The sequence below is a fragment of the Drosophila grimshawi genome, unplaced genomic scaffold, assembly GCF_018153295.1.
Source record: "Drosophila grimshawi isolate 15287-2541.00 unplaced genomic scaffold, ASM1815329v1 contig_131, whole genome shotgun sequence".
NCBI classification, from domain to species: domain Eukaryota; kingdom Metazoa; phylum Arthropoda; class Insecta; order Diptera; family Drosophilidae; genus Drosophila; species Drosophila grimshawi.
Genome location: NW_025062826.1, coordinates 306,156 through 325,428, shown reverse-complemented (window position 1 = coordinate 325,428; position 19,273 = coordinate 306,156). Strand labels below are relative to the sequence as shown.

The 19,273-nt window shown below is 37.2% G+C and overlaps 1 protein-coding gene across 2 annotated transcripts in view; it reads right to left on the bottom strand.

Annotated features, from left to right (window-relative positions):
- LOC6568890 (protein unzipped) overlaps nt 1-18,717 on the bottom strand; it is a 35,131-nt gene extending 16,414 nt beyond the window's left edge. The window contains exons 1-2 of one of the 2 annotated variants that reach the window (XM_001995365.2): nt 18,692-18,717; nt 4,679-4,713 (exon numbers count right to left, since the gene is read on the bottom strand). The gene's annotated coding sequence lies outside the window, so the exon portion shown is untranslated. Of the gene's footprint in view, nt 1-4,678; nt 4,714-14,331; nt 14,676-18,691 lie in introns of those variants that run through there. The other variant, XM_032741036.1, reaches the window with a different exon arrangement.
- Between the last annotated feature and the right edge of the window lie 556 nt (nt 18,718-19,273).

Sequence of the window (19,273 nt, the reverse complement as noted above, 5' to 3'; positions counted from 1 at the left end):
AATCGCGCGTAACCGCGTCGAATGAGGTCAGCTATTAAACAAAACAGATAAAAAATAGGTCTTTCTCGCCCCCATAAGTATATAGTATATTCATATATATATTTATTGGGGCATTGGGGCAATTTCGTGGCGCCACTGCCGCAACCAGCATAAATTTCCACAATAAAATGACCAAATGCAAATTAATGAAGTCTATTTGCGGATAACGTTTGAGATGTATCTTATACATTTAATTAGCTTTGATACTGACCACTCCTGAATAAAGCCAGTATTCAATCTTCTGCTTCTGATTGAACAACTTATGCGCTCAAACAATTCTGAGTCGATATTTTAAATGTTCAAAGCTGGATCGTTTTTAATGAGTCCATTTTGACTATGATTTTTCACCTCTTAAGTGAGAATCACTATCTATATTTAAATTTAAATTCACAAAGCAAAATTTGGTACTGCCAAAATCAGCAAATGTCTCTAAGTGTATTAACCTAAAAATCGTATACCCAAATACGTAGCTTTTTAATAAAGTTAATATTGTTGGTAAGGAAAATGGTATACCATATATAAAACGCTTAGCATATGTTTATATTTTCCATATATAGTAAAGTCGAATTAAAATTGAATTCATAATATGTGGCACAAACAACAGAAAACAGCTCGAGTTTCACAGCTCATAAAAAAAACAGTCAGCGTTCCGGACGAGTAGAAAACACAAATTTATAGAGCACAACTATGAGCATTATTAAATTACACATTTTATATAATTTCTGTTATAGCAGTCATTCAAAAGTACTCAGCCGACTATCAACTATGCAATTGTTGACCTTGTACAATGATATGAAGCCAGAACAAGCAAAATAACGAGTAGGAATGCTCACGTCAAGAATACTTGACATCCACAAACAGTTTTCTTTTATGTTTCTAAGCTTATAATGAAAATATTAGTAGATGATCAATATAATGTCAAGGTATATAAGCATCCAACTAGAAAGATATACATATATGTATACATGTATATATATTTTTTTGTGATTCTTAATGCTATCGGTAATCGATTGTTATCGATAATGAGAGGGGTATAGATATACCCCTTTTACCCATTTTCGATACCATGCAGAACAAATACCACGCAGACTGAAAAAACAACTAAAATCATTTCAGGCGATTAGATGCAGAAAACATGGTCAGAAGAATTTGCATGCAGCAATTTGATAATCAAACAAGACCACAAAGCGGATAATAATTAGGGGGTGGGTGAAGAAGGAAAAGGAGAAAAGAATGCAGGTAATTTCTGCTAATGGCACGCCAGGTGGCGCTTCTGCATTCGAACTGGGGCACGCCTCCCATTTAATTGGCGATGACATGAAAAGCAAGCAGTCTTGCTTTGGATTCCACTTGGCATTGCAATTAGAAGACAGGCCAATTATATAATTGAGTTTGACTACTGGGTCAGGTCAACAGAGAGCGATGCAGTCGACACACTCAGTGCATTTACTAATTGAGATTGTCAGTCAGAGTTATCTCTGTAGCCAACATTATGTTGAGAGATCTTGTGATAAACATCGAGAATAAAAGCCAACACTTCCCATTAAATGACATTAAATTGCAGTCACATGCGGAGCACAAAACTAAAACTATAGCTGATGACATCGTTTGGCAACAACATTGACACGCATCTTGGACAAAGCGCGTCCAATAGATACACACACACATATATATATGCGAGCGTATATATCTCTGAGCACCAAATGGGCCGAAACTGTGTGGATTCCCTGTGGAGTGCCTGGCATTGTCTTTAAACTGTGTGTAGGTGGTTGTCGCTTCCAAGTGCATGATATGCGGCATTAAACGCGATAAGCAGCGTCTTGGTTTGAATGGAGTATTTATCCATTCGTTTCTTACTATCAAGTGGCATGCATTGTGCTTCTTCCTTCCTCCTCCTCGTCTGCCGCTTCTACTTCACTTGCCCGCTAGTCAGTGGGTAAGTGGGTTAAGTTATGGGGCATACATCAAATTACAAGACTAAAGATGTGCTTTGGGTTAAAACGAAGCCAGAAAAAATAGAAAGTATTTTGAATGGTTTAGAATTAAAAAGCGCCGCATAACTTGTTAATGATAATGCGTATAAAAAGATTGAATTATACAAAAAGTGTATTACCTTTCAAATACATTGTCCGATTTTTTCTATATATATTGCTATGGCTGAACTAAACAGTAAAACCATAATAAAATAATATTACGTATGTGCTATAAATAAGAGTATTCGTGTATGTTTCTTGCGGAATTATCACGAATTACCAAATTTAACCTTGCAGCTCAATTCCTTTCAATCCTCTCGCACTAAAATTTAATGCCACAAGCATTTCGTCAATTCAATGTGTGTATTCATGGAAATATCGTGCAACACGATCAACAACAAACAACAAATACAATTGTGCCCGTAAATTTTGTTGAAAATTGTGTGTAAAGTGTCGCCACATGAAAATTAATCACTGGCAGCCACAACACAACAGCTGTCAACAATTTTTGAGGTTCATCACCCCGCTTGGGCTACTCACACCCCTCCCCTCTACTCCCATTAGGTTCTACTGTTTATTCAAGCAATTGGATTTATGATCGTCCCGAAAAACAAAAAACAAATTGCCATTCATTTATATTTATTTATGCATAAATGTGAGCAATAAAACGCTGTTGCAAAGCAAACGCACAAAACATACAAATTTGCCTTAGAACAAAAAAAAAGAAAAGAAATGAACGAAAATAAAACAAAGTGCAAAACTGCAAGTTAAAAGCCAAAGTGACAAAAATAAATGGACAAACAGACAGAGAAAGAAAGAAAAAATAAAGGCAGACAAGGTAAATAAAAGCGCTTGATCCCCCAACAGCGAGTGTTCATATACAAACAACAACGACAACAACTGTAGTCTGTCTCTGATCTCAGCGCTTGGATAAGCAAGTTCCTCACCTGTGCCCCTTAAAAAGCACCCTCCCTCTATCCAAGAGCTAGCGCTGCAACGTCACCGTTAGCGACATGCTTTGAACTGCACATTGAGAGCTTCGCTTGTAGTTCAAGGTGCTTTCAGCTCAGCCACAGGCGACTACAGCTGTGCGAGCACAGCGAAGCTCGACTCGAATCAGACTGGGAATGAAAATCACCGCAAAAATAATTAACTTTTTCTTGTTTTTGGAAATAATTTCAAAATATAAGAAAACATTTTTCTTAAAATTAGAAAGGCTTGTGCTAAATCGATTATATCAAAATATTTAAGTTTTTTTTACTTTTTATGTATACATTCTATTATTCAGAAATGCATTTATAAAAAAAAAGTAGTAATTTACCAGACATATTTTTTCTAAATTGTACAATATATATTTAACTTTAACTATCCGGTCATCTACAAAATACTCTAGTCTCACAGTGGCTTTAACTGCGGCAGTCTCCACTGTAGCTGCCTACTTTCTTACACAAATAGAAGGCAAGCGTTTGTGTATGCATTGTAAATTGACAATGATTGCCCACAATTTGCTCAACACTGACTACTGCTGCAGAGATGCAGATAAAAATATACACAAAAAGAGACAGACAGCGATGCAGATACAGATATAACAGTTGTAGCTGCTACTACTTTAGACTGGCGCATAATTCATGCTACTTAAGTTTTGTTGCACGGTCAACTTGACACACGACGGAAATAATAAGCAATAAATGGCACAGGGATCAGCAGAGGAGAGGGTAGTGAAGAGAGAGAGAGAGAGCGAGAGAAAGAAAAAGACGAGTGTGAGAAATCCCTTGGCAACTTCTCGCTGAACTTATAATGCAGCCAGCGAATAAGCGTAAATGATTATTCAATTAAGATTGATGTTAATGATGAAGTCTTTTTCAAATGCGAATAAAATGATGTAAGCCACACAGCAGAGAGAATGAAGCCAACAATATCGCGATATAGTCAACCAGATCTGTGAGAAACATAAGTGAAATGTGTGGAGCTTAGGCAAGCCGAATATTAGATACCCTTGCAGAAGAACGAAGTTAATGTGTCGAAATCTAAATATATATAATATAAATATATATTAAATATAAATATATATTAAATTTAATTATATAGAATATAAAAATATGTTGAGTTTAATTCAGACAGCTGGAAAAACAAAAAAGTTTTAGATATAAGAGCTCATCTTTCGACGCATATTTCATATGACTGCTATATGAAATAGAAATCCGATATTGCCGGTATGGAAATATAAATAATAAATAAATATACATTGAGGGACTTCAAAATCGAAGGACTCCTTCCTATAGATATGGAAAGACGGACAGACGAAGCCACAAGAGACTCATACGTTTAATGCTGATCAACAATATGCATTACAAGCCTCATAGCAATCATAATACCCTCTGCAAGGGTATACAAATATGGAACTAACCAAAAATGGAACCGCCACAAACAGTCTTAAAAAGGTGCGACTTCAACTTGTGGCAGGTTGATTGAGTTGTAAGCCATAAAAGATATTTTATATATAGAAGGAAATAACCTTAAAAGTAATACTGTGAAACTTTAGTTTTTTTTTTTAACAAGTTTATTAATGATAAACTCAACCAAAATTGCAATGGACGCAATCCACTAAATAGCAACTGATTAAAAAATCTGAAATGTTAAATATATAGATATATGTGTTTACTCACCAATCGATTGTTCAAAGCAGCCAAATTCAATTAATCTGCAAATAAGCAGGAAGAAAAAAGAAGCGATTAAAAATATTTATCAGTACAAAAACAAGCAATCAAAACATAAAGAATCCATTTCTGATTCCCAACTGAAAAAATTTCAAGCTGAGTTTGGATTAGGCCAGGCCAAAAAAAAAACTGGCCTTGTAATCTATCAGTTGAGCCGACATTATCGTTGTAAATCTCACGAACTGTTTTTTCCTTCTTTTTGTGAGATGCGATTATGAGGTATAGGTTGCATAAGGTAGGTAGATAGGCATACGTGTGGCAGTGGCACAGATATTGCTGGGTAACATTTTACCGTTAGGCACGACTTTACCCAGACTAATTGCAATTGCGTTGTGGTGGCATACGTGGTGGCTATGTGGCAAGACTTGAAACCCGTTTACCAGAGTTTGCCTGCTTGCCACCAACTAGCGCAACAGCTCTGCACGTGGCCAACTACACAATAAGCTGGGGCCAAGACCAAGACCATCATTAAAAGCCGCTAGAACAAAGTGAGCCGCCCAGTGGAAGGAAATTGGAGCTCCATACGTTAAAACCAAGAAGTCAGTTGAAGGAGAAAGGTTCGCCAAGCAAATCGGTTTAGTTTTAATAAAACATAGAGAGCGGACGGAAGGCCAAACATAATAGAAAGAAACCTAGAAATCAATTGGGATTGCGCGATTGACTGTGAAATTGAAATTGACATTGAGGCATTATCTTATTATCAACTATATAAGGATGGCAGCATTCAATTAAACAATTGAATTTCATGGGCAATGCCCCATTTCATTTGGTTTATACATATATTTAAGTACTAGTGTGTGGGATATTTCTGTGATATGAATATGAGTATATGAATGAGTCTGAGCTTGAGTATACGAGTTGTGTTCAAAAAGTATCGCGAATTTTGTGTTTTTTCAGATATTATTTATTTATTCATGAATATCTATTTTGTCCCCTTCAAAGTAATCCCCATGAGATATTATACACTTGTGCCAACGGTTTTTCCAATCTTCGAAGCACTTCAAAAAATCTTTTTTTTTTATCTTGTTCAGCTCCTCCTTCGATCCCGTCTTTATCTCGTCAAGCGTAGCGTAACGTCGTCCTTTCATGGGCCTCTTCAGTTTAGGGAACAAGAAAAAGTCACAGGGGGCCAGATCTGGGGAATACGGTGGCTGCGGCATCATTAGTGTGTTGTTTTTGGCCAAAAAGTCGCGCACAAGCAACGATGTGTGAGCAGGGGCGTTATCGTGGTGCAAAAGCCAATTTTTGTTCTTCCACAAATCCGGGCGTTTCTGGCGGATTGCTTCGCGCAAATTGCGCATAACTTGCAGGTAATATTCCTTATTGACCGTTCTACCCTGTGGCAAGAACTCATGATGCACCACGCCCCTGCAATCGAAGAAAACTGTCAGCAAAACTTTCACATTCGACCGAACTTGGCGCGCTTTTTTCGGTCTTGGTTCGTGCGGCAGCTTCCATTGAGATGATTGAGCTTTGGTTTCCACGTCGTAACCATAAACCCACGATTCGTCACCAGTTATGACCCTCTGGAGCAAATTTGGGTCGTCGCGGACAGAGTTCAACATCTCATTAGCAATGTTCATGCGATGCTGTTTTTGGTCGTAATTGAGCAATTTTGGTACGAATTTCGCGGCGACCCGTCTCATGCCCAAATCATTGATAAAAATCGAATGGCATGAGCCAATCGATATGTCTAGCTCCTCAGCAACTTCTCTAACGGTGATTCGACGATTGGCCAATACCATTTTCTCCACTCCATTAATTTTTTCGTCTGTTGTTGAAGTGCTCGGGCGTCCGGCATGCTCTTCGTCGTTCACATCTTCTCGGCCTTCTGAGAACATTTTGTACCACCGATAAACGTTGCTTCGGTCCAAGGTAGCTTCTCCGTATGCCACAATCAACATTCGGAATGCATCCGCGCACTTAATTTCGTTTTTCACACAAAATTTGATACAGGTTCTTTGATCCATTTTTTTGAATAGGTAAAAATCGAAGACGATCCAAAACACGTGCAAGCAAAGCAGCTGTCAACATTCAAAATGGCCGAGCTTGTCGGCATAAGTGAGAGACATGAGTACCAACATAACGCTACAAAAAAATCTAAATTCGAATATACGTAACCCGCGAAAATTCCAAATTCGCGATACTTTTTGAACACATCTCGTATGTTGCTTGTTGTTGTAAAACGATACGATTTTCTGCCTTGTTTCTCAGCCGATTTTGATGAAATTTTCACAGATGATCAATATTATATCGAGATATGCCCAAACAATATAAGAAATTTTGTATCTCTAAAATTGAGACTTTTGTTATAATCGATTTACGAGTTACGATAACTTAGCACTAGTTCTTCTCTGAGATCGTCTTGCTTATGCAGCCAGCTCAATAGCTTGAAGCTCATCTAACATATATACACCTTATACTTTTGCACAAGTTAATTATGCCCTCATATATTTTAAAGAGGGCCTAAGAATGTTATGAAACATTGGTAATGAACATTCCTACTCAGTAAGCCATAATCAGCTTGGCTAACTGCATAATAATTATAATCGCGCAAGAGCAATAACAATAACACTAACAATAACAACAAGAAACAACGCACACAAGTATAACCCAATTTAATAAGCGGGGTTGTACCCTCTCTCTCTCTTTATTATTCATACATTATTCCTAAAGAATTTCAATAAAAATTGAAACAATGCGCTTAGCATTGTTGGCTTTTTTTCAACTTAATAAATAAGTACACCACTCTTTTGTTGCTGTTGCTGCTGTTGTTGTTAATTAACGACTTTGCTCATAAAATGCCATAAAACATATTTGCTAATTAATTATGGGTGGCAAGGCAAGCAAATGTCTCTCTTTTATGGTCAGGGACTATAAAATTTTATGGCATTGCAGGTGGACGACGTCAAAAACAAGAGAAACGTAAACCGTTAACCGTTATAAATGAGACCCAGCCTAAAAGCCAACTGGGGACTGTTGTCCGACCAGTCCAGTCCCCATTAAGGTGTGAAAAGTTCATCATTTTCGCGTGGGGATCCATTCAAAAAGGATTGACGCATTGAGGAAAGGACGGAAACGAGTCCTGTCAATAAAATATTTATATATGACACAAATTCCAATAATTAATGTGTTTAAATCGCGACTACAAATATTAAATATAAATTTATATTTGGCTTATACCTTATACCAAATTGACCCGATGTACGTAATGTGTACGAGAACTTATGTTTCAAAACAGATAAACGGATATATCTAAAATATTATCACGTGACGCGCCCAAAAAAATATATTAGCCTTTAATAAAAGGCTTGTTTTCTAATTCTTGTAAATGAAGTCTGGAAAGGGGAAAAGGAAGGGTGCAAGTTTATTTACTTGGAATCTTACATAATTGCTGCGACGACTACGCAGCCAGAGATGTATCTGTTAAATTGTCATCCTCATTTTGATTGCTTGGCGTCATACTTTTTGCTTGCACTGTGCTTGATAAAAACGGAAGCTCGTTTTTAGCTTGGCAAACGTCATTTTAATTGAGCTGTGTGTGTGGGTGTGTGTATGCTTTGCTGTGTGCTCTGTTTCTGTCAGCTGACCAAGAAGCACTGTTATCTATATATATACATATATATATATTGAGATATTTATCAGCATAACAAAATACCCGAAACATGAGCTCACATTTTGAGCTCCAATTGGCATTTGTCTTTTGAAGCGGGTCGTGTGTGTGTGTGCGCGCGGGGTGCGTGTGTGCGACAATTGAAGTATGAGCTAAGATCCTGGGACATAGTTTTTGTCGTTGTTGTTGCTGTTGGACATTGTTGTGGTTAGCTGACAACTCGTGTGGTTTGCTTAGCAGATAATAATAGCTTTATTTTGTGGCTTTGTAGAACATGACATCCAAAGCCTTGACTGCAAATGACAGATGCAGCTAAAAGGAGAACTTCCTCTGTAATCGATTTGAAGTATTTGAGAACTTCTGCTGTAATCGATTATAAGCATTTTAGCAACTCAAGAGCTGCACATAACTGAAATATTTTATTGTGTATATTCTACAATTAACAAACATTTTTCAGACGCCTTTTTCATTTGAATTTAAATTTTCCATGTGCCTTTAAATTTTTTTTACAACTGAGTTAAACTTCACAAAGTTTTCCTTAAGTTATTTACAGATTTTATTATATCTATATTTTCGTAAATTTCTTTTGTTTCCAAATGTCTTTTGCCAACTGTCCAAACTCAATAAAGACCCTTCTAATATGTTTTCACTTGGAACTGATGTCTGCCAATGCTTTGTATTGAATAAAGCTTTATCATATGTTGAACGCGTCAAACAAAAACCAATTTAATATTGCTCCCTTTGCAACCCCAAACACCTTCTTTCTTTCGACAAGTTGCTGCAACTCTTCAATACAACACACTGTGTGGCACATTCAACTCGACATTCACTGCGATTATTTCCAGCATCGAGCTGAGAGTCCCACACAATCTGACAAATATAAAAGACGTAAATACAAAAAAAAAAAAAAACTTGTGTAGATTTTTCACTTTCCTAGCGCCTAGAAGCGAGCGATTTCCTCTTTTTGCCGGCAAAAAAGTTCACGCTAAATTTAAAGTACACAAAGGCAAAAAGAAAAAGAGGGTAGGACTCTAAACAGAAACCATCATCAAGGTGTGTATTGTGTGTGTGCACAGCTGTTTCCACAACTGGCGGCAGGCAGAGAATTCGATATGACTCCCCCTCTTTATGCCCCAACCCACCCATATTTTACATTTATGCTGAATTGCAGACCGCAAACGATTGCAATTGCTGCCAACCAATTGGGATTTACGAATGCCCCAAGTATACCCAGACCCAACCCAAAGCCAACACAGATCTCAAAAACCTGAACTTCGTTTGCAATCAGTCAGGGCCAAGGCTTGCATCTGCTGATAAGCCAATTTTAGGCCTTGAATTCTCTGTTTTGCTTTGCTGATACACAAGTTTCCCCCTCACTTCTCAGTTCTTCTGCTCCCCTTTCTTGAGTCAAGTGTTCCAAGACGAAGCCTCCTCCGCCATATGCAAAACAATGCTCGCCAAATCAATACTAGAAAAGCCAACATAGCAACTCGAATTGCTGCAACACTTCAGCTGGACACGGCGGGAAGGAGGGGACGGAATATGGGCAAACAGGAACTCGATTCTACGCAATTTGAGTGGCGCCCGGACTCTAAACTGGACACTCGACTGTTGGCGCCATGCCTCATGTCCACATGTCATGAGCAAGAGTACATGTATTCATACCACATGTTGTGGCGCCTCCGGTTCTCCTTTGCTCTCTTTTGTTCTCTATATCCTTGCAGAGTATCATAACTTTTTTGTGCAGCGTGAAACGGTAAGGAGACGTCTACAAGCCCCTAAAGTACATATATTCTTTTTCTTCTCTTTCCGTTTGTCTGTTGCTTTACAAACTAGTCCATCAGTTTTAAATCTATCTTCATGAATCTGGGCATATATTCGACTTTTTCTCACTATTAATATCATATAACTCCAGTTCAAGTTTTGTAAAAATATACCGTCCGATAAAACAGCTACAAGTATTCCGTATTCCAACATTCATACAGAAAAAATATTTAAGCTTTAAAAATAGGAAACCGAACAATAAACACGTTTTTAAAGATACTCTTTTATTTTTGAACATACTCTTTATTTTATTATGTCACCATGTAGAAATGTATGATTTCAACTTACGTATTACATATTACAGATATACTCCGCAGTTCTAAATACAGGGCTGATGAACATAAAATAATTCAAAGAAACCAGAGAAACTTTCGGAGCCTGATTAAAGATATATTTTATATTTCTAAACATTTCTGACAAGAATTCAAGCATATCCTACCACTTAAAAACCCAAGCAAGTGTATTTCAACTTCGTCACTTCAAAGTCTGTTTTCTATGCTTGTGACTGCTTACATATTTTTTTTATTATTCGATTTTTTTGCTAACCTGGCACTTGACATGGCAGGCTTGGTTGTAAAGTGAATACTGGCTGCCTGTCGTCGCAAATTAAATGTGCTGGCTACAAAAGCGGCATCCATCTAAAATTGCTATTAGAAAATGTGTTGTAGTCCACAATATTATTAGATCCGAACACGATGGCCAATTTTCCATGTGGCTGAGCAACAATTGTGTTGTATGGAAAACAAAAGTAGCGCAACAGAACCGAGAACCTCTCTCACTAAGTATTCATAATTGGGAAATAGAAACCCGAGCCAGGCTAGAAACACAGCAGAATGCTGCTCAGGCTCTATAATTTAGTTGTGGTCAATTCTGTTGCTGGCTAATGGATAATGGATACTGGACTAATGGACTGGGTCACTGCAATTGTGAGTGCTATTGATTTATGTGTGTGTGCGAGTGTGCTTATGGGTGAGGGTGTGGGAATGTTGGTGGTGTTTTATGAGGCGCGGTTAGGCAGTTGGTTAAATTTGTGGTATGTGGGGAAAGACGAGACTTTAAATAAGGAAAAATAGCATTCAATAGAACAATCTTTATTCGCAATTTTAATTTATAACTATATATTATTTTATTTTAACTTAATATTTGTAACTTTAATATTAAATTTAAATTTAGTTTTACATCTTGATTTTATTCACTTTTGCACTGTTTTGATATAAATTAAATAAATAATACATGAAAAAACAATCAGCCAATTATCTTTCAATGCAATTTTCAACAGAGCCCTCCTCACTTCTAGAAAAAACTCAGCCCACAAAAACCAAGACAAAACAAAGCAATTATTTCCATTTGAGTTACGATTTTACGATGCTCGTCAAGCTAAACTGTTTACGCTTTTTAAAAAGTAAACTTGAAACAACAAGAAAAACAATTTCAAAGCCATGTCAAACACTCAAGCACTTTGTTTAGAGAGTGGGGGGGGGGAGGGAGGGTAGATGGAGTGTCGAGTATGTTAATTGCAAGAATGCAAGCGATGTGACATACGAAAGCGAAACAGGATCAACCCAAAGGGGAAACAAACAAAGCCAAGCCAGTCACGCAAGGCAGACGCCCCCGAAAAAGCAGCTAATAATCCGACAAACAAAATGCAAGAGAACTAGACTAGGAGATACCCTGTATTTAGCTGTTAAATACTTGCTGATAGTGATTTGTTCATGAATAATATGTATATATGGATATATTATACATTAATTAGAATCGACGGTATGGATATGGAAATCGATTTATTTAAAAAACGGTTGCAGTTATCAATAAAATTAAATATACCTAACATGCCTACGATATTTCAAATTTATAGGAGAGCTGACTATTATCATGAATCAAGAATATGCACTATATATCTGATGGGTTCGTAGATGCTTCCTTCTTCTGGCTGTTACATACTTTCCCACAACTTTATGCCCAATTCCATGCTCTAAAAATAATAATAAATTAAAACAAAGAACAAAAAGAGAGCCAATGTGGGTAATTTTCGTATAAATTTATCGCAAAAACAAAAGGTAGCCTGAGTCGAGTTGGTTTTGAGGGTAGGCAGCAGAACGGACAGCGCCTTTTTGAAGGGTGGTTTTTATTGGCAGACACTGTGCAGGCAGGCAGCAAATGCAGTTGCAGGCAGGACATTCGTGCACCGCAGGATATTATACCGCATTTGATATTAGGAACGGTGTCGTGAAATTTCACGCAAAATAACAATTTCGTCGCCGAGAAATTAATTTTTATGTGCCTCGTACGCTGTTTGTTTGTTTTTGTTTGTTTACAGAACGTGAAGTAATTGGTTGGCGTTGACGCCGTTCTATGATATCTGGATGAGGATCTGGGATCAGGACACACGACCAGACCGTATCAATTGTTGGCGACGCGTGCGGTTTTCAACATTCACAAATGGCGCCTGCGGTGCTGAGTTCTGCGTCCTGCCTTCTGGGAATCGCAACAGGCAAAAGTCAACAAACCCGAAAATGGAGCCAGTTCGTAATGGGTGGCCAAATGCACACACACAAAGATATATACAAAGACAAACAACCCAACCAGCATCCAAAAATCTGCTTTTTCTTTTTTTGGCACTTGCAACTTGCACAAATACAGAGCGGAAATTTCATATTTTTCCACAAGCGTCGGAAATGCAGCTCAATTTCTTTTATGATTTCGAAATAAAGATATTCAATTTAAATTTTTCACCTAAATTGCTCATTTGGAGTCAATTTTGAAGGAGTTAAGGATGGAGCTTAAGTGGGTGAGAGTAATAAGTAAGTAATGAGATAAAATGAGAAAATAATATATAATTGCATTTAGGGCTTCTTCTCAATTTTTCACAGCAATAATAACTTTCTCAACTCATTCTAATATATCATGATTTGAACACTCACTTAAGCGATTTTTAAAAGAAATTTATTATAAATTCAGCACTTCAGTAAAAAGAAATTTCTAACTGATCATGAATTGAATCTTCATTAAAAACTTAAATTCAATAATTTAAATAATATATTTTAATATAGAATATAAATACATGAAATGGTTATAAATATAACCCAATAATAAAAACCTATTTTCAAGTCACATTTTAATCACACATTACAAGTATCTGGCAAAAGTAAAGGTTAACCCTTAAGCGACACCAATCAAAAGCCCAAAACTCACGCGTGCCATGCTCAATATTTGAGACAGCACTGCGAATTTTCACTCAAAGCTCGTAAGAAGGGACTCGACTGTCGCCCCCAAAGACGAAATCCAAAAACACTCTGCGAACAGGCGAACACAACAGAAACGTAAATTGGAAGAAATGCCGCACAAAGCATAATAGAGAATGAAATAGAAAATAAATAATAAAATATAAGCGCAGGCCGCTTGCCGCTTGCCAACCCCCAATTTCCGAGCTCTGCTCCGAAGGATGAGAGCCTCGTTGATGTTGCTGTTGTCTGCCCAAAAAATAGAAGCAACGATGATTTCTGCGAGTGGCAACAAGCAACAGCAACAGCAATAGCGACAAGGGAGAGGACAGGGAGATAGAGAGAGGGAGAATGAGAGTGCCGGGCATGAGAAGAAATGCGTAAATGATGCACTTAGAAAAAATCACAAGTCCTATGACCAGCGAATAAGTCTTAATGTCAATAAAAGATAGATAAGGCGCCCATTTTAAGTTCTTTCCCACAGTAAACCAATACGGTGAGTGCTTATTTTAAGTGCTAAATACTGATATAATCTCAAAACAAATATAAATAATATTTATGTTCAGAGCAAGTACAAGACTATATAGGATTACACAAAGACCAACTGATGTAATTTTAGCCTAGTTCTAAAACTAAACCAATATGTTTAGTGTTCATTGTAATTACCCAAATTTCAGTAATCAATACTGGAATAAGCTCAAAATATATATAAATAATATCAATAATAGATCAGAACCCAATCTGAAGTTTAGTCAAGCTTGATATGAGCGCTCACTTTATCAGCTTGATTCAAAAGTTTTCGTTCTTAATTTGAGAAGTGAAATTTTTCTATACCCTGAACATATTAAAGTGGAAAAAAGGGTATGGCAAAGTTGGTCTACAACTGAATACAGGGAAGCTCCTAGTCGAACACTCTCACATGTTTTCAGTACAAAAATATTTACCTCAATTTCTTCGAGTGTAGCAACAACGCGGCGCAGACAACGTCGAGTATAAACCACCCCTCGCAGATGACAGCAGTAGCAAGGACAATGCCACCAGAAGTAGAAGAAGCAGCAGCAGCAGCTGCCTCAGTCTGTGGCAGTTGTTAGTTTGCTTGCAGGCATTTACTTTTTTTTTTGCGTACTTGTCTCCGTCTGAATCTGCGTCACAGGGCCAAACTCACGCGCGCCCATTCCAATGGAGGTAGGGCAGGCAGGTCCTGGAAACTCCATACACATGATGCATGCCACAAAGTAATAGTAGCTGCTGCCACATTGAGTGATTCATGCTTCGACAAAAATTTGACTTGAGCTTCATATCAAATATGATTATCAACAGCAGCCCATCAAATTCACCGCCAAAAAAAATATAAATAGAAAAGCAAAAAATTAAATAGAAACCAAAAAATGTTGCTTGATTTAAGTTAAATTTAAACCGAGAATAGCTCAATCATCGTATCTGATTAAAAACTTTTTGCTCATTAGTCATCACAGTTTGGGGCATAGATGATGTTTCATCTTTGGTGGCATGGAAATGTATTGCAAGTATTAATCAACCAATAAGCACAAAACTTGCCACATTTTTATAATGACTAATCACTTGAACTTTAAATCTTGAATAAACTTCAAGAAACTAATTTTCAATGGAACAGAAGTTCAAATCATATGAGAAATAAAATCAATGAGTGACTCATAATAAGAAGCACATTTCTGTTGATGACGATAGCAAGTCGAGTCGGCTTCAAGGTCTTCAGTCTTGAGTCTTGAGCATATTTGCATAAAAACTACAAAAAAAGTCTCTCAATTGATGACATCACACATTTAGTCAATACACCCAAAAAAGAGAGATACTAAAACTAAATCTATTTCAGCTACTGTGTAAAAAGAATAAAACCTAAGAAGAATGTTCGAAAATTATGTTCAGCAGAGCGAAATGTATTCACAACTAATTATTATGATAGTTTTTCTTGTTTTTAGAATTCATTTTGATATTCAATATTTAAACTCCTCCAACCGAGAAAGTTCAATTAACTTCTTACAGATACAACTCCTTGATTCCAAGTGCTTATCACATGATATTTAAGACACATAACAGTCAGTATGCAATATCCTTCCAACTATCCTCTACCCCCTTTATGTCCGTAATTTTTGTGTGTCCTTTGTGAGTGGCCCCAACCAGCTGCTTGTCCTTTCGCCTGTCTGACTCTGAATGTGAAAATGAAGGAGGTGAGGGTGCAAGGATATGTTTGAATAAGCTGTCAAGGATATGAGACTTATTTGCGCCAAACAGCTGAGCTGAGCAAAGCAGCTAAAACCGAGACAAAAAAAATAACAATTGCTGGTAACAAAACACAACAAAATAAAAACAAAAAAACAAGCATTTGAATAAAGTTGAGAGCTAATTTCATGTTGTTTGTTGCTGTCTCATCAATGGTGAATCCTTGTGAAGGCCGTCCTGCGACATGAGTCATCCTAGAAACAAGGCGAATATATATACACATATATATATAAACTTTTATAGTCGCGCCGGCTCCAAGCGGGTGTCCCAAAAACTCGTAAATTTGTCCATTGCTTTTGTTTTTTTTAGTTTTTTTTTGCCTTTGTTGATTATGAAATTTCATTTGGAGCTCAATTAAGTTGCGTCGAGCACGCGATTCCGCGATGCCTGCCCCACATTAACAGATACTCATACTATATATATACTATACACATATATATATTTCAGCTTGTGGTAGGTTTTTGTTTAATGGCCTTTTAAATGTGGCGCCAGTTGTGAGTCGAGATAAGTTCTTGTCGCTGGGCGCAACAAAAAGGAAATGTGCATTTTGAGTTTAAGGACCTTTTTGTGGAGACATCAACGTGTCCTCCTCCTATATCCAAATATCAAATCGATGAACTAATTTGATGAACGTCAAAAGGCGTGAAAGGAGGGGAGTAAAGGTCTGGTAGGGGTGTAAGCGTGTTCAGTTGTTAAAGGTCAAATTTGTGGGCGAGAGAGAATTGTCGTAATATATGTATATAAATATATATTTATATTTATATATGTATGTGTGTGTGATGATGATGATTTGGTGATATATTCAAACAAGAGGGCAAAGTTTTATAGTTGGGTGGTTTGATAAATATATGGTGATTTATATTGTGATTTGTCACATTCTGTTTAGAAGAACAGGAAGCGTAAAAGGACAGTAGTTTGTTCATTATGAAAACATATTTTGGTTAAGAAAATTAGTGTTGTTATACAATATTAATGCAAATTTTACAGTATTGCAGTCTATAGATCTTAGTCTCTGAGATCAGCCTACTTATACGGAGATATAGATTGGACCTGGCTGTTAGAGCTAATCAAGAGCATATAATGCAGATGCTTCCTCTTCTGCCTTCATTACTTATACCATGAACTGGCTATAATTATTTCTGCAGAAACCTCTACTCCGAGACTGAAGAAACTTAATTTAATACAAAATATTGTAGAAAGAAAGAGATTTTGAGCTCACAACTGTAATTAACCTTCTCACCCACACATATATGGTAATTAACCTATTGATATATAAATCTAATTACTGAGAGCCCAAGTTAAATTTTTTTCACTTTCCAATGCCTGATTGAATGATAAAATAAAATAAATAATAGACTAGGCAACAAATCTGGATCTAGATTCGGATTCGAGACTCGAGATAAGTTCAAATTGCAGGGAAACCCATCAACAGCTTTAAAAAGCCAAAAGCGGCTTATCTGTCGCTCTCTCGACCCAAAATCACTTAACTTTCGACCAAGGGCTCAACAAGCAGAAAATCATTTGCTGGTGGCGCCATCAAGCGTCCATTGTTTGTACCTTGCAGAGCGAGGGAGGGAGAGACATGGGCATATAAAGAGTTCAAGTTTAAAAACCAGACCAAAAACAAGCAGAAGAAAAACAACAACCGAATGTCAAAAGTGTTAGACGCAAACAAATAAAACACGAATAAAATATAAATAGAGCAAAAAAAAGATATAAAAGAAATATAAAAAAATAAAGCTAAACAAGTTTTCAAGCCAAAAAAAAATGAGACTGCAAAAGCAGAACTGAAGAGACGCCGAGCAGAGCGAGCAAGAGCGAGAGAGAGAGGAGCATCACGAAAAGGCAATAATTGGAAGGCGAGAAAAAAGAAAAAACGCATATCAGGCTCAGCTTATCAAATATCAAGAAAGTGCGTGTCAAAGCGCAAAGAAAAAAACACTTTTGTTATTCCTTCTATTTTTTGGCTTTTGCCTTTTGCCAACTTTGAGAAAAAACTGTCTGTTTACTTTTAAAAAATGAATTAGGGAAAAATATTAAGTTTAATCTCTTCGGTGTTCAATTTAATATCCTTATACACATGGAGAAAAAAAACAGGGCATTATTCAATTAAATTATGTCTTAAGAATTTATGGTTATATTTAAATCTAATCTTTAAGCATTATCGCTGGTTGACATAAGCTTTTGGAAGGGTGGGGGCCGTGCTTAAGCCACCCCCTCAAATTGTGAAGCTACTTCAACCCCTCCCCTACAACCAAATCTTAAACGAATTCAGAGTGCATTCAACTTGAATATCAATAAAAATCGATTTGGCCTCCAACACGAAACACTACTCCAAAACTAGCTGCTGCCCTTACCTTCCACCCTCCCCTCTCCATCCCCTTGGAACACCCCCTTCCTCTACTTTATTAGGTCGAACGTGCCTACTCAAATTCTGGTCTGGTCTGGTCTGAAGGCCGGTTTCCTTTCCGGTTAGCCCTCTTCTGCCGCTTTGCCTGCCGTTCTTCTAGCCTGGCCTAATAACAAGAGCCAACCACAAAAAAAAGGGCAACTCTCACTTACCCCCTACCTCCCGCGTCGCACAACTCCCCCTCGCCCATCCTTGAGTTAACAGTTTTCTGGTTTTATTTGTTGGGGCGCAATAAAAGCCTTTGATTATGATGTCCTCATATTCCTTTGAGGCGACTGCAACTTTTTTTTTATGTATATGTGTGTGTGTCTCCCTCCCTTCCCCCTATTTCTGTTGTTGTGCAGTCTGGCGCTTGTCTGCTGTTTCATTATTTACAGATTTCCCAACGTGGCAAAAAAAAAACGCTTTTTTGCTTTTTTTTTTTTTGTAATTCGCCGTTAAATTTATGTGTTTTACTTTCTTCATCTTGCTGTTGCGGAATTTTCGTGGTTTCTTACTTCCCCACCCCTGCGCACACTCACTCCTTTTTAGGAGACTTTCTTGGCGCATTAAAAATGCATTTCCAAATAAAGTTATGAAGAAACCTGAGCCCCAAACTAAGTTTATCATTTTAAACCACACAAACTTCAACTCACCTGAATTGTATTTGCCTTTGTTTAATTATTTGTTTGTTTGTAAGTGCAAAATTGGAGTTTTAATTTGATTTTTTTTTTTTTTGATGCGGCTAAAATTGTGGGAAGAAAAACGAAACACAAAATAACACCGTTAAAATTCACTCAGTAATTTGTAAAGCTTTGATCTGCTCTCAATGAAGAAGAATGCAACGAAAAGGAGAATGAGAAAAGTAGGAAAAGCACGCATATTACAGTTATTACAAAAAAGGCCGCCGTGGCCTTGCGAGCGATGGAGAATGGGAAGGGAGGGGGAGGTGGAAGCTTTAGCTCAGCTACAAGTGCAATGCGTAATAATTCCAATGAGAGCAAACACACACACGCACACACACACACAAAGTTCTGCTTGACACACACACTAAGCTCCCCTTCACACTGGACATGAAAATTAGCGCGTAAATGATGTCATATATAACAAGAAGAGGAAGAAGGATGCTGTACACAATTCCTATTATAATTGGCCAATTTTTAGGATTTAACCGTTACACTATATTTATCTTGGAAGTTGGGACAACTTATGAATATTTTGCGCTCTTAGGGTTTACA